We start from the raw sequence: 13,476 nt of genomic DNA on the forward strand, positions 1-13,476 counted from the left end.
TTACAGGAAGCCAGCCATGCTCCACCATCATCACAATATGCTACAATCCTCTCTACCACTGCAAATTTTCTGGTATTCTATGGATTCTTAATTCACATAGGCTGTTTTAGCATTGCCATGCCTGTTTAGGAATATTATCCCCCCTTCCTTCTCTCTCCCTCTCTCTCTCTCTCTCTCTCTCTCTCTCTGTGTGTGTGTGTGTGTGTGTGTGCTGTACTTCTGCAAACTTTAGAGCTCCTCTGAGCCTGCTGAGACCTCCCTCTTGTGTGTTGGTCACGCTGTCAGAGGTATAGCTAGGGCTGCACATCAGAGATGAATACAAAACCCTGCAGTCCAGGAAAACCTCAGATTTGAAGAGTTTGGATTTGGATTTGATATCCTGCTTTATCACTACCCGAAGGAGTCTCAAAGCAACTAACATTCTCATTTCCCTTCCTCCCCCACAACAAACGCTCTGTGAGGTGGGTGGGGCTGAGAGACCTCAAAGAAGTGTGACTAGCCCAAGGTCACCCAGCAGCTGCATGTGGAGGAGCGGGGAAGCGAACCCGGTTCACCAGATTACAAGTCTACCGCTCTTAACCACTACACCACACTGTAAGTGTGATCAGAAGGTCCCAAACTTCAAGAGAGATGGGTCTAATGACACCTACAAGGACAGTACTGACAGGATAATAAAATCATTTATTTCAATTACGTATTACAGTAAATGATAAAAACATGATTTGCACTTGAATTAAGGGGTGGAACATTCATACACGTGGCATAAGACTGTTAAAGGTCATTGAAAATTTAATGGCAGGAAAAGGATGTAGCTCTATGGTAGAGCATCTAAAACTTCTGCTTTGCATGCAGAAGGTCCCAGGTTCAGTCCCCAAATGTTAGAGCTGGGAATGTCCCCTGCCTGAGAGAACTGCTGACAGTCAGCATCACTGAGCTGGATGGATCAATAGTCTGGTTCCATGTTATTTATTTATTTGGAGTATTTGTACCTGGAGAAGCTTACCTATAATCAAACAGGACATTCCCTGTCCATAGGCTTACAACCTTTAAAAGGCATGACACACAAGGAAGAGGGAGCAGGGAGGGAAGAGGGGAGGAAAATCCAATCCTTAAACAGTTATTTTTATACTGACCAGCTGGCCCAGTTCAGGGGCAGGGGATGCCTGGTGGAGCTGGGCTTTCAGGAAAACTGATGTGCACATATGACAAGCATGTATATGGTCCCTTTGAACATATTATTGGATGCCACCCCAAATTCCAAGCAGTGCAAGATTCCAGGGGTTCCAGGCACTTACGCAGGATTCATGCTTCTTTTCAAATGAGGGACAGTAGAGACAGTGTTGTCTTTGGGATACAGTATATGGTTTATTTACACACATATATACAACCTGAGCCTACGATGGAGGGTTTCACAGCATTAATGCCCCAAGAGGGTCTTGCTTCTCCCATAGCCACAACCCTGGACTCCAAGAGAAATCAGGCATAGGCCTGTCTCCCAGCTGCCTAGCCTGCAACCTTGCCAGCTTCCAGCTCACACAACTCAACTCTCAACTCTGGCCTCTTTCTTTCTAACTCCCAGTAAGTTGAGGGATACGGACCACTTATTTGCTGTCTGGCACAGAGTCACTTCCTTTGTTCCCTTAATTACCTAGGCAGGCATAGACAAACTCATCCCTCCAGATGTTTTGGGACTACAACACCCATCATCCCTAAGTAACAGGACCAGTGGTCAGGGATGATGGGAATTGTAGTCTCAAAACATCTGGAGGGCTGAGTTTGCCTATGCCTGACCTAGGGTTATCACCTTACCAGGAAACTAGCATTTATTGATTTCCAGGGTTTAGTGTAGGACTTTCCAAACTTGGATCTCCAGCTGTTTTTGAACTACAATTCCCACCATCCCTGGTACAGGGAGTCCCCCCCCCAAAAAAAAAAACCTAGGGTTGCTATATTTCAAAAAGTGAAAATCCAGACACAATAGTTGTTGAGCTTTTTGCAAAATCAACACTTATGCCCAGGGTTTTTGGGACATTTTAGCCGCTTTCCAAAAATTCCGCTAGGATGCCATTTTCAAAGAGCAAATCCTGGCTATGTCTGGGAGATTCCCTATCCCAAATCTATAACAATAGATAGAGATAGAGATATATTGATCCATACCCTGATTTGAATGACAGCCTAGACAGCTGCATTTATCCTTATAAAACTATGGAAGATCTGATCTCCCACCATCATCTCATCTAGGTTCGCCCTAAACTTGGAGCCTGTGGCTTGTCTGTGAGTAACACTTCAGAACAGAATATGTTGTACTTTCAATCGCTCTGTTATTTCTTCCTGCTTTTCTGGGATTCTGAAGAGAGCTTCTGCATCTGCTTCTGCTTCTGAAGAATAGCCAAGAAATAATATTGGCAATAATTGCTAAGAAATAATATTGGCAATAAGATGCCTCTTCCCTGTCTTGGTGTCTTTCTGCCTTTTACACATTTTTCTGCTCCTCTTTTTGCAGCCAGATTTGATAGCAATATCTGATGAATTTTTAAAGGACCCATGTGAACATTTCACAGTCATCCACTAAGCAAGCAATCATATACTCGCAGTCACAGAGAGCGAAGCGAACGGTTTGTATCATCTTGATGAGTAATTCAAACAGCATTACAGGAAAATAAGCCAAATCATGTCAAAACTAGGGTGCATTCCTCTTTCCAATAAGGAATCACTATGTCTGTGGAGTTCAGCACGACACCTTCATCTCCCTCGTTAAAATTACACCAATCACAAGATTTCTCGAAACCCTCTTCTGGAACAAATGGAGATTCTCTTGGAAGCTGAGTCGGATAACTTGGAAAGGGGAAATCCAAGCAGAGAGAAACTGCGGAAGAGAAAAGTGCAGCATGAAAGAGGCACTTCAGAAATTTAGAGTGTGAATCCACAAGAACACAACGTCAGGATTTGAATTATACCGAGTGAGATACAATCATAGAATCGTAGAATTGGAAGGGACCCCTGAGGGTCATCATTCTAGTCCAACCCCCTACAATGCAAAAATCTCTAACCACTACTGAACACCACATTGGCTCTATAATTAATTAACTCACTGCATTTATATCCCACCTTTCCCCAAAGCTGCTCAAGTCTGTACATGGTTCTCTTTGTTCCAAGATATTGGGACAGAGCTTTAACCTCTTTTCTAATACCCCTGCCCATTGTGAATCAAACCAAGTTTCCCCCACATTCCTACCCAACCTGATTTTAAAAAGGAGGGTGGTGGTGGAACTTCTAAACACCGGAGAAGTTTTGAAGACGGGCTGTTGCTTCTTATGTCCAATTCCCGAGCTTCCGGACTAAGATGGGCTTTTGAATTGAACCAACAGAGCAACCGCCCCTGGAATTTAGGAAGCTGCTTAAATGTCACTAGGTAGGACCTGCATGCGAATAAGGGACTAGTTAGTTCAAATGATATTGTGCTGTCTGTGAATTGTTAACTAGCTCAGGAATTTCCATTAATGCAAGTTGATGACTCACTTTCCAGGAAACAGCACTGCCCCCCCCCCATTCCCATTCAAGCCTTAGCATTGTATACTTCCTTCCAGATGGACCTCTACCCTAATAGCTAGTTAATTGATTCCTGCTCCATTTGCCATCTATAATTAACAGCAGCCCAGGCACAGCCAGCTTCTCAATTAGCTGATAACAAGTATGCCTGGGCCTTCTGGCCTCATTGGTCAAAGGCAGTGCTTTTTTGTAACATGAAATTGTTATAGTACAGTAAGTGCCACACTTTTACCAATTTAGGGGGGAAATGTGCCAGTACAGTAATGTACTACATACCACTGAGTACCCCCAGGAAAAAAAGCATTGGCCAAAGGTACAAGACTTTTCCTGTACCAGAAGTTACAGCTAGCAATGTAATTGATGATGTCATGTTATTTAATCCATTTTTTTGTTAATTATTGAGCCCAAACCACTTTCTTGTGCAGCGTTTTGATTCTCTTTAACAAGATTTCATTGTTTTTGAAAACTTCAGTGCCTGTTTTGGTTTACTAGTTACAGGTAGGTAGCCATGTTGGTCTGACGTAGTCAAAACAAACAAACATAAATTCCTTCCAGTAGCACCTTAGAGACCAACTAAGTTTGTCATAGGTGTGAGCTTTCGTGTGCATGCACACTTCTTCAGATACGTAATTTACGTAATTTTATGATGTCTTATTACAGAGATCAGATATGCGTATGCACAAAGGGAAGCTAACCTAGCAGGTTTTAATATTACAGAAAAAAGTTTTAACTATTTAAAAAAGAATATGGTCCAGGGCATTGTAATCCCAAGAACATTCACTGAATCTCACTCAATGTGTGCTTGCTTCAACAAGGGCACAAAATCGTGAATTACATTGTGTTTCACATAAGCAATTTCCCCCCAAAAAAACCACCAAAAAAACCCCCATGAATTTGGTGCACATACCTAGTCAGAGACTTGACCTGGAGTTTAGAGTCAAATGAACAGCATTCAAGGAGTACTGACTTGTTTAAGCAAATAAAGATGAAAGGCCTAAGTATTTATAACATGTTGGGCCAATCAAAAGGCTTTCTACTGCTTGCCAGTCACAAAGGCTAATGTTGCCAGCTATAGTCCCCTTCCCAGTCTAAAGAAGATGGGGAGAAGCTCTTTATTTCATAAAATGTATAAAAACCCCTTGATTAGGGGTGGGGGGGAGAGAGTGAGTCACAGTTTACAAAAATGATAAAACAAAATTCTCACTAAGACAATTAACAACAATAATGTAACACTTATTAAAAGCTAAAATATGTAACAATAGACCGGTGGGTTTTTTTCTGGGGGTGCTCAAGGGTACACAGTACCAGCACCCCCCCCCCCAAAAAAAGAAATGTATGGCACTTACTGTATCAACAACATGGTGAGTATCGCCATCTTTTTCCCCTAAAAAAAGAAGAAAGAACTGCATTAGACTAAAACCAGCTTGAAACTGCACAAGAGGGTGTTTCAGAAACCAGCAGAGGTTGTTTTGAGTACGGTATCTATTGGCAATTTTCAGCCTTTTTAAATATGGGCTGTTGCCATGGTCTGAATTCCAAAAAGCACCTTCATAATGTATATAGTAGACATAAGTTCTTATACCTTATATTAAAAAAAATTCTTGCGAGGATGGTATTCAGAATAACTCCTGCTATTACACACTACACTAACTGCCTCCAGCCTCCTGTAATGCTGTCGCTGTCACCCACCGTTGCACCATGAGGAAGACATTAACGTGATTTCCAGACAAAAGCAACCTGCTGTGAAGCTGGAGGGCAAAATAATTCTATTGATTGCACAGATCATCCCAGTTGCCTGCTGACAGTTGCTGATCCCTTGGGCTTGTGTTTGCTAGGAGCCCGAAACAACAACATCACCAGGTCTGAAAGCATCTGTGGGCGTGGAAACTAGACAGGAAGCTGCAGAAAGTTAGCAGTCAGTTGTTCAATTTTTTTTTTGTGGATTGATAGGCCTGTGACTGCAGAAGGAGGTACCTAAAGCTGCTGGTATAAGCTGCCTTCACTAGATGTGTGAAGAGGCGTACTTCACTGTACAGTATGATCACATTTTGTGCACATTCAACTTTTAAACCATATGCAGTTGAAAGCCGCTGGTTGAAATTGCGCAAGCAAGGCAGAGAGTTTAAATCAGAGCTTTCCAAACTGTGTGTCTTGATACATTAGTGTGTCGGCTGCAATGTGTGGGTGTGTTGCATGATTGCTCACTGTGTTCCTCCCGGGGGGGCTGGAAAGGGGTTAGTTTAACCCAGGCACCCCCAAACCTTGGCCCTCCAGATGTTGTGGCTACAATTCCCATCATCCCTGACCACTGGTCCTGTTAGCTAGGGATCATGGGAGTTATAGGCCAAAACATCTGGAGGGCCGCAGTTTGGGGATGCATAGAACTTTAAGCTCTAGCTTGCTAGTAAAACTAAATTATTGTGTCGCAAAATGATGCATATCTAAAAAGTGTGTCACCATCATGAAAAGATTGGAAAGCTCTGGTTTGAACACTGTTTTTCCACCTGGAAAACTTGGCACAAAAAGAGCATTTAAGTTCTGTGGCTCACCTGGGAAGCATGGCCCTTTTTGCACACTGGGTCTCGGATGCTCCCACAAGATCTTTTGAGATCTAGAGAGAGCATCTTGGGGTCATGGTGCATTGGCTCCAGAAGTCCTGGGAGGTCCTGGTTCCAAAGGTTTGAGAATGAATTCCTATGTAAGATGTGATCATGCCATACTGTACTGCTTTTGGTGCCTGCTAAACCAAAACAATTTAGACAAGCCTACGTTGATACTTAGAAGATTAATGCAAGGGCTGATCCTTTCTGTCCCCTAATAAAATATTTGAGGGTGCTACCCCCCAAGTTGATGGGTGTGTGTCAAATGGTGTGTGCCTTGCGATCAATTATGCTGTGCAGAGCTTACCTGCCGTCCCCCCTCAATATTTTATTCAAGCTGGCACTGCTGGGTGTAAGCCTCCATACAAAGTTAGAAACTGAGATATGAAAGCTAGGAGGTAAATGGCTCCTTAAACCTAGGTGCCCCTGGAGTTTTCCACCACTCAGAGACTAGTGTAGTGCCTAACAGTATGTTGCTATTGTATCGATATTGTATCCAAAATCGGCTGCCCATTTTATCATACACTCTTATGTTGCCTCGTCTTTAGTATTCCACTCTAGGAGAAGATTGTACATTTTTGTCATTAATTTTTCTTTACCTTCTACTAGCTCAATTTGAAATTTGGTTGGTTTTTTTCCCCAAAGCCATTATTCTTTTTATCCTCCCTAAACAAGTCATTGATCTGATAGTATTGTAACCATCCTATCCCTTTTTCCTTTAGTTGTTCATACGTTTTTATTTTCATACCTTTGTCTGTTTCAATTAATATCTCTTCATATGTCAGCCAGTTAGATTCCATGTTCTTTTTCTTAACAGTCAGAACCTCCACGGGCGACAGCCACCTGGGTGTTTTTCTTTCAAGTAGGTTCTTATATCTTAGCCATACTTCATATAATGGTTTTCTTATTACATGAAATAAGAAACCTTTATGAACTTTTACTTTGTTGTACCACAGGTAGCTGTGCCAACCATATGTTGAACCCTTCAAGATCTAACAGGTCTGTGTCTTTTAGTGATGTCCATTCTTTTATCCATGTCAGACAGCACGCCTCGTAATATGTCTTGAGGTCTGGCAAGGAGAATCCACCCCTCTCCCTTTTATCTATCAAAAGCTTATGTTTTATTCTCAGTGGTTTCCCAGCAAAGCAGACCTTTCTCAATCTAAGTTCATCCAGATATTTTGGGCTACAACCCACATAGATCCAAGCCTGTTCTCTCATTTTATTATGATGATTATTGTGTTATTGTTGAAAGTGGGATAGAGGGCACCTGAAACAAATTAGAAAACATTGGAAGAAACGTCATTTGCACCAAATGAATTCTGCCCAGCATAGATAGATTTTTTCTGCTCCCATCTCTTTTTGGATTGCCTTCATTAAAGATTTGTAATTTAAAGCATGCAATTTCCCTAGAGTTTTTGGAATATATGTTCCCTTTATTTTCCAGAGTATATGTCCATGAAATTCATCTATATATATAAAAATAAAATAAAGGCAGATGGAGAGGAACTAATTTGGCTACATATTATGAAGCATTCCAGCCTTGACAACTATGGAGACTCATCCACACTTTCCTTTTGAATATATAGCCACAAATGCTTCTAAAGCAGCTCTGTTGATTAGATCCCTGTATTCCAAGAAACAGGCACAAACAGTAGATGTTGCCCTGCGACTCTTTAAAATGAAAGTTCTCCCACTACTTCTGGTGGGCATTGTCTTGGGTTCGCGTAGGGACTTTGTAAGATTGGAATCTATCCAATCACAATTCCTCAGGGCCATTCTCAGGACCCCCCCCCCTTCTGTTGCGGGTGCGAACATGAGATTGGAGACCGGTTGCCAAGCCTTTACGTATGTGGCCCTGAAAGCGAAATTATGGCTATGGCTCAAACTATGTTTCAGACCGATAGGTTTGGCCCCCCTGATTCTGAGGGATAATTTTAAATCTCCATGGGAAAGGGGAGTGGTAGAGGAAGTGCAAAAGTGTGGTCTGTCCTCCCTTTATATTGAGTCCATGACATACAGCCACGCTAAAGCGATGATCGCTCAGAGATTGGGGGATATCGCCAGACAGGAGGACATAGCCCGCGTGAAATCTGGGATGTTTTTAGGGGAGCAGGTGTATCGGTCTGCACCAGCCCGTTACCTGGCGGATATCCACTACGTGGAATACCGCAGACTAATTACTGCGGCTAGACTGAATGTCCTTGATTCGGCGGTTTTGAGGGGAAGATTTGGAGGAGTCCCATGCGGTCAGAGAATGTGCCATTGTGCCTTGGGTGAGGTAGAATCCACAGAACACATTCTACTGAGTTGTCCCTTTTATAATGATTTAAGGCAATATCTTATAGACCCGTATTTATCTCAGTTTAGTTCCCGACCAAGAGAATGGCAGGCAGCATATTTGCTAAACAAGCCCACTGGGAAAATAACCTTCTCAGTGGCTAAATTCCTCTTCCTGGCGCTCAAGTGTCGGAAACGTATAATTGAATGTCTTGATGTGGGTTATCTGTAGGAGGTTTAGTAGTGCGGTCATACCCCATTTATGTATCCCTCTGATGCCTTCAGTTTTATATTTTTATATTTTTATGTATCCCTCTGATGCCTTCAGTTTTATATGTTTATCTTTGTATTGAGAAATGTTTTTTTGTTTCTGACTATCGGTCGAATAAAGTATATTGATTGATTGACTTTCCTTTTGCCCCATGCTTTCTAGTCACAGGTCTGTGCTTGAAAGCGCTGTGTCTGAGTGCTTTCCCCTTGCCCCCAGGGTTCCCTCGAAAACCCTCTCATAAAATGCTGAATCAAGACAAATGGCAATTCGGATTTTCTGCAGAATGCTGTTTGGTGGTAAAGAGTGTGTGTCCATGGGGAAAGCACCAGGGCAAGATAAAAAGTGCTCAGACATGGAACTTGAAAGCTCAGACCTATGTATGCCTAGAAATGTGACACAAAGGGAAATCTGTATTGGATCCCAGATTGTTCTGTTTTGTTTTTGTTTTGGTCCACCGCTCTGGCATAAGTCAGCTGGCTCAACCCAGAGCATCAGACTAAAAGACACTAGCTCTGGCATTAGTCAGCTGGCTTGCACCAGAGTGCTGGACTGGAAGACACTCCCCTTTCAGTCTTGCACAGTGCACCAGAACAAAAGTCGTTTGTTTTTTGGTCTCGGACATGCGCAAGAGCTTGGGGCCAAAAAAGAAGCATCTCAATTTTGGTCCCCAGGATGTTGGGGGGTATGAGATTAGGGCTGCGAGTTTATAACTGGCTTGACTGGTAAACTTTTAATAGTTGTTTGGTGGAGGCAAGTGGAGAGTTCCCATATTTGTTTGTTTGCTTGATAAAATATATACACTGCTTGGATGTAAAAGAAAACCTCAAAGCTGTTCACACCAAAAAGATAACACAACAAAGCTATCAATAAGAAGAATTAACAACAATAATTTAAGACTTTCAAAAAGTTAAAACAATTGACTAAAATTAGATTAAAACTCGTATCAACTTTCTAAACTTCTGGGTAGGCTTGTGCAAACAAAAATCATTTTAGCAGGCGCTGAAAATATGTTAATAGGCAGGGAGTTTCAAAGGGTAGGTACTGCCACACTAAAAGGCAGTAGTAGGCACACTAAAATCCTTACAAATGTGGAATGGGTTAATTTGTGACACCTGTAACAATTTACACCTTCTGCCAATTGAAGTGGCTGAGTGGGTGTGTCTGGGGTAAGGTGATCTCATAGGTAAACCTACTGAAAAGTCACCTGTGCTTGAATTCTGCTAATAATGAAAGGATTTAAACTTAATCAATGGGCCAGCTAGTAAGAAAGTTGCTGCTCAGTCAATCAACTAAAAAAATTAACTGGCTGATCTCCTTAAGATACATGTCAGTTTCTGCAACATAGACTGTGGGAACTGCAGTCAGGCCAAAATATTTTGACACCAAGCATTGTACACTGCAGGGTAAAGAAAATTCCATCTCCACAAAGTAATATCTCTTTTTCACAGCTGCACCGTTAAAGCAGCAAAGCCGCTAGGTCTTTTACCCAATCTTTATCCTGTGAGCACCTTTAGAGGTCACACAGAATTCAGCTGGTTTGAAATATCACAAAAAAATTGTACACCGTGAACTGTTATTCACCCTGAATAAACCAATGATACTTTGGCTAACAGCAGACCCACTTAATAGCTTAAAAGGTACCATTCTGGTACTATTCAATTTTCAGTCTTCTAATGCTCAGCCACTCACTCACTGTACTGACAGATTACTGTGAACATTTTAACCTCCACAAAGAGTGTAGTTAATAAAAAGGAGTTGCATTTATTCAAATGCTTTCGTTATCTGCCATGATATAATGGTTTGTCACAAAGGATAATACAATGGGGTGTCCTAAAGAATATTTAAATTTGACAGATCACTGGACTTCTTCAGCCCCTTTCACAGTATATTGGGCAAAGCGAAACCCATTATTTGTTCTTGCCCATTTATCTCTCCATCAATTCAGGAGAGAGGGAGAAGATGCTAAATGTTCCTGGAATCAGTTTGGCTGTGAATCAATGGAAGCTGTGCCCATTATCAAAGGATGACGGGGAACAGCCATAGTTAAATGTCAGCAACATCTGTCTTTTAAGCAGGAGGTCCTGGGTTCAATCCCTGATGGCTTCTCCAGGTAGAGCTGGGAGAGACACCTGCCTGAAATCCTGGAAAGCGGCTGCCACTCCCGGAGAACAATAGATGGACCAATGGTCTGGGGCTTGCATAAGGCAGTTTCTCATAGTAAGGGGTCAGTCACTCTAAGTGATAACTATTGGTCCCTTCCAAACCTGTGATCCTGTACCTGTGAGATTATAATGTATAAAAGGAAGCCTGCTAAATTGGCCAAATCACTTCATTTGGTAAGGTAATGGCCTGGGCCAGGCACTTAAGTACTGTCATTTTCATGTCCTCAGAAGTTGCCATAGAGACAAATGGGTGGGCCTTTATGCACTGCACCTGGCTAGATGCCACATCACTCTAGGATGGAGAACAACAGGCAAAAGGTTACCGTACAAGCAAAGGATAGAGCATGCATCCCCAAATTGTGGCCCTCCAGATGTTTTGGCCTACAACTCCCATGATCCCTAGCTAACAGGACCAGTGATCGGGGAAGATGGGAATTGTAGTCCAAAACATCTGGAGGGCCGAAGTTTGGGGATGCCTGGGATAGAGGGACCCAGAGCATTAGCACTCCAGCCAATCTGGTTTTTGCCATCAGGTTTCCAAGAAAGCCCCAAATCCCAAGTTTTGGGTCCAGCAAAGAGCAGGACACAACACAACTCTGTGTCTCCAGCTTCCAGCATCAGTCAGAAACACACAAAAAACCTGTGGCTCTTGTTAACTTACCCTACAATGCGATGCTGCTTCCAAGCAGGTATTGGGGGGGTTGCCCCCATTTGTCTCTATAGCAACAATACATGGCAGTACTTAACTAGGCTGAGGCCATTACCTTAACAAAGGAACTGGTTTAGCTGGTTGTCTCTTATAGATTCGACCCCCTTACAAACACAGGATCCCAGGTTTGAAAGGGACCCTCAAGGATTTTACAGATTGACCAAACTTAACAAGTTTATTTTCCCCATCCCCCACCCTTGTTATAGTATTAAAGGCACAGGAGTTTTTTCCACCACCGGCCAGAAAATTTGCAATCTCCCTCACTATGTTACCGCAGCCTTAGTTCAGCAAACCTCTATTTTCCCAATTATCTCCACTAATTTATGACCCCACTCCTTTCTGCTGTGCAATAATAGTCTTTCTTTGTTCTTGCAGAAAGAGGCATAACGGGGGCAGCTTGTCCAAAACATCCCCTGCCCTGTATTTCTTTCCTCCTTGATGAAATTCCCAGTCAGTGTGGCAGATATTCACAGAATATATTTTCTTGTCAGGTGCTATCCCCTTTCATCAGCCACACATTTATTAGCATAAAGAAAGGAACCTGGAAATGGTTTTTCAATGCAGTGATGGAGATGTGAGAAGGTGCTTCACGGTGGAGGATGGGATTCAGCATGATTAAAGAAATGCCTACAGAATTTGTGTTAAGATGAATCTGCCATAGAAGAATATCATTATAAGCTCACCAGTTCTCTAAGAAGTCAGAAATTACAAGGTCAGCATAGCAAGGCTTGGTTTCTTGTAGAAGAGAGAGTGAGCACACTTACTTATTTGTCGCATTTATATCCCACTTTTTCCTCCAAGGAGTTCAAGGTGACTTATATAAGAACAAAAAAAGAGCCTGCTGGATCAGGCAAGTGGCCCACAGACTCCAACCCATGTAGTCTAGCCAAGCAGATGCATCTTGCAGGAGACTAACAAGCAGCACTCAAGCACAGGAAGAACTCCCCCCCCTCCTGTGGTTTCCAACAACTGGGGTGGGGGGATGATGGACTGGTATTAAGGCATCAGTGCATCCAACTGTGGACCCTGAGCATAGCCATCCTGGCAGTGACTGGCCCAGGGTCACCCTGTGAGCTTCTTGGCTGAGTGGGGATTCAAACCCCTGCTCTCCCAGGTCACAGTCCAACACTCCGACCACCACACCCCATGGGCTCTCACTTACAGTAATATTAGCTTTATTTGCAAGTATGCAAGCAGAGCACTGGCAAAGAGTCACTCTTAATTATTATGCTCATTATGGCTGCAAGCAGACCATTCCACCCCAGTTGACAGCTGACAGTCAACATTCCATATGTATTCCCCATGCTCAGTATTCACTGATGTGTGCCTTGTTTTGTTTTACAATCTTTTTCTTTTTTTAAAAAATGCACTTTGACCTACCTCGGGGGTCCTCTCAAAGCTTCATTCTTCTTCTCAGTAGACCATTTTGACTTCAGTCTTACCTGGTCTTATCATCTGATGTGGATTTGTTGGTAAGATTATGCCCTACCCTGGAAACATATTTTTCAGAACAGCTGTACAAGGCAGCACACCCTTCCCCCAAAAGAAAACCACTCACAGCCCTCGCTACCCCTTCCTAATGCCTTTTTTCAAGTGCAAAAACAGTTATATTACTCACACTCTACCTTACAAGCACTCACCACAAATCTCCAGGACATTCGTGATTTTTCAGGAGATTGAGAGGTTGCATTTAAAGCCTGCTATCTTAAGCAGTCTCCTGCCCACCTAGCAGTTCGAAAGCACATCAAAGTGCAAGTAGATAAATAGGGACCGCTCCAGCGGGAAGGTAAACGGCGTTTCCGTGCGCTGCTCTGGTTCGCCAGAAGCAGCTTTGTCATGCTGGCCACATGACCCGGAAGCTGTCTGCGGACAAACGCCGGCTCCCTCGGCCTATAGAGCGAGATG

The 13,476-nt window shown here is 42.8% G+C and overlaps 1 long non-coding RNA gene across 2 annotated transcripts; it reads right to left on the reverse strand.

Annotated features, from left to right (window-relative positions):
• Positions 1 to 661: 661 nt before the first annotated feature.
• On the reverse strand, positions 662 to 5,368 carry LOC132591517 (uncharacterized). Of its 2 annotated transcripts, none has more exons than XR_009557015.1 (3): positions 5,239 to 5,368; positions 4,896 to 4,933; positions 662 to 2,866 (listed from the first exon to the last, which is right to left on the reverse strand). It is a non-coding gene; the product is annotated as an uncharacterized LOC132591517 (long non-coding RNA). The 2 variants fall into 2 exon arrangements; XR_009557014.1 differs by having other exon boundaries at positions 5,132 to 5,368.
• Between the last annotated feature and the right edge of the window lie 8,108 nt (positions 5,369 to 13,476).

The sequence above is a fragment of the Zootoca vivipara genome, chromosome Z, assembly GCF_963506605.1.
Source record: "Zootoca vivipara chromosome Z, rZooViv1.1, whole genome shotgun sequence".
Taxonomy (NCBI): domain Eukaryota; kingdom Metazoa; phylum Chordata; class Lepidosauria; order Squamata; family Lacertidae; genus Zootoca; species Zootoca vivipara.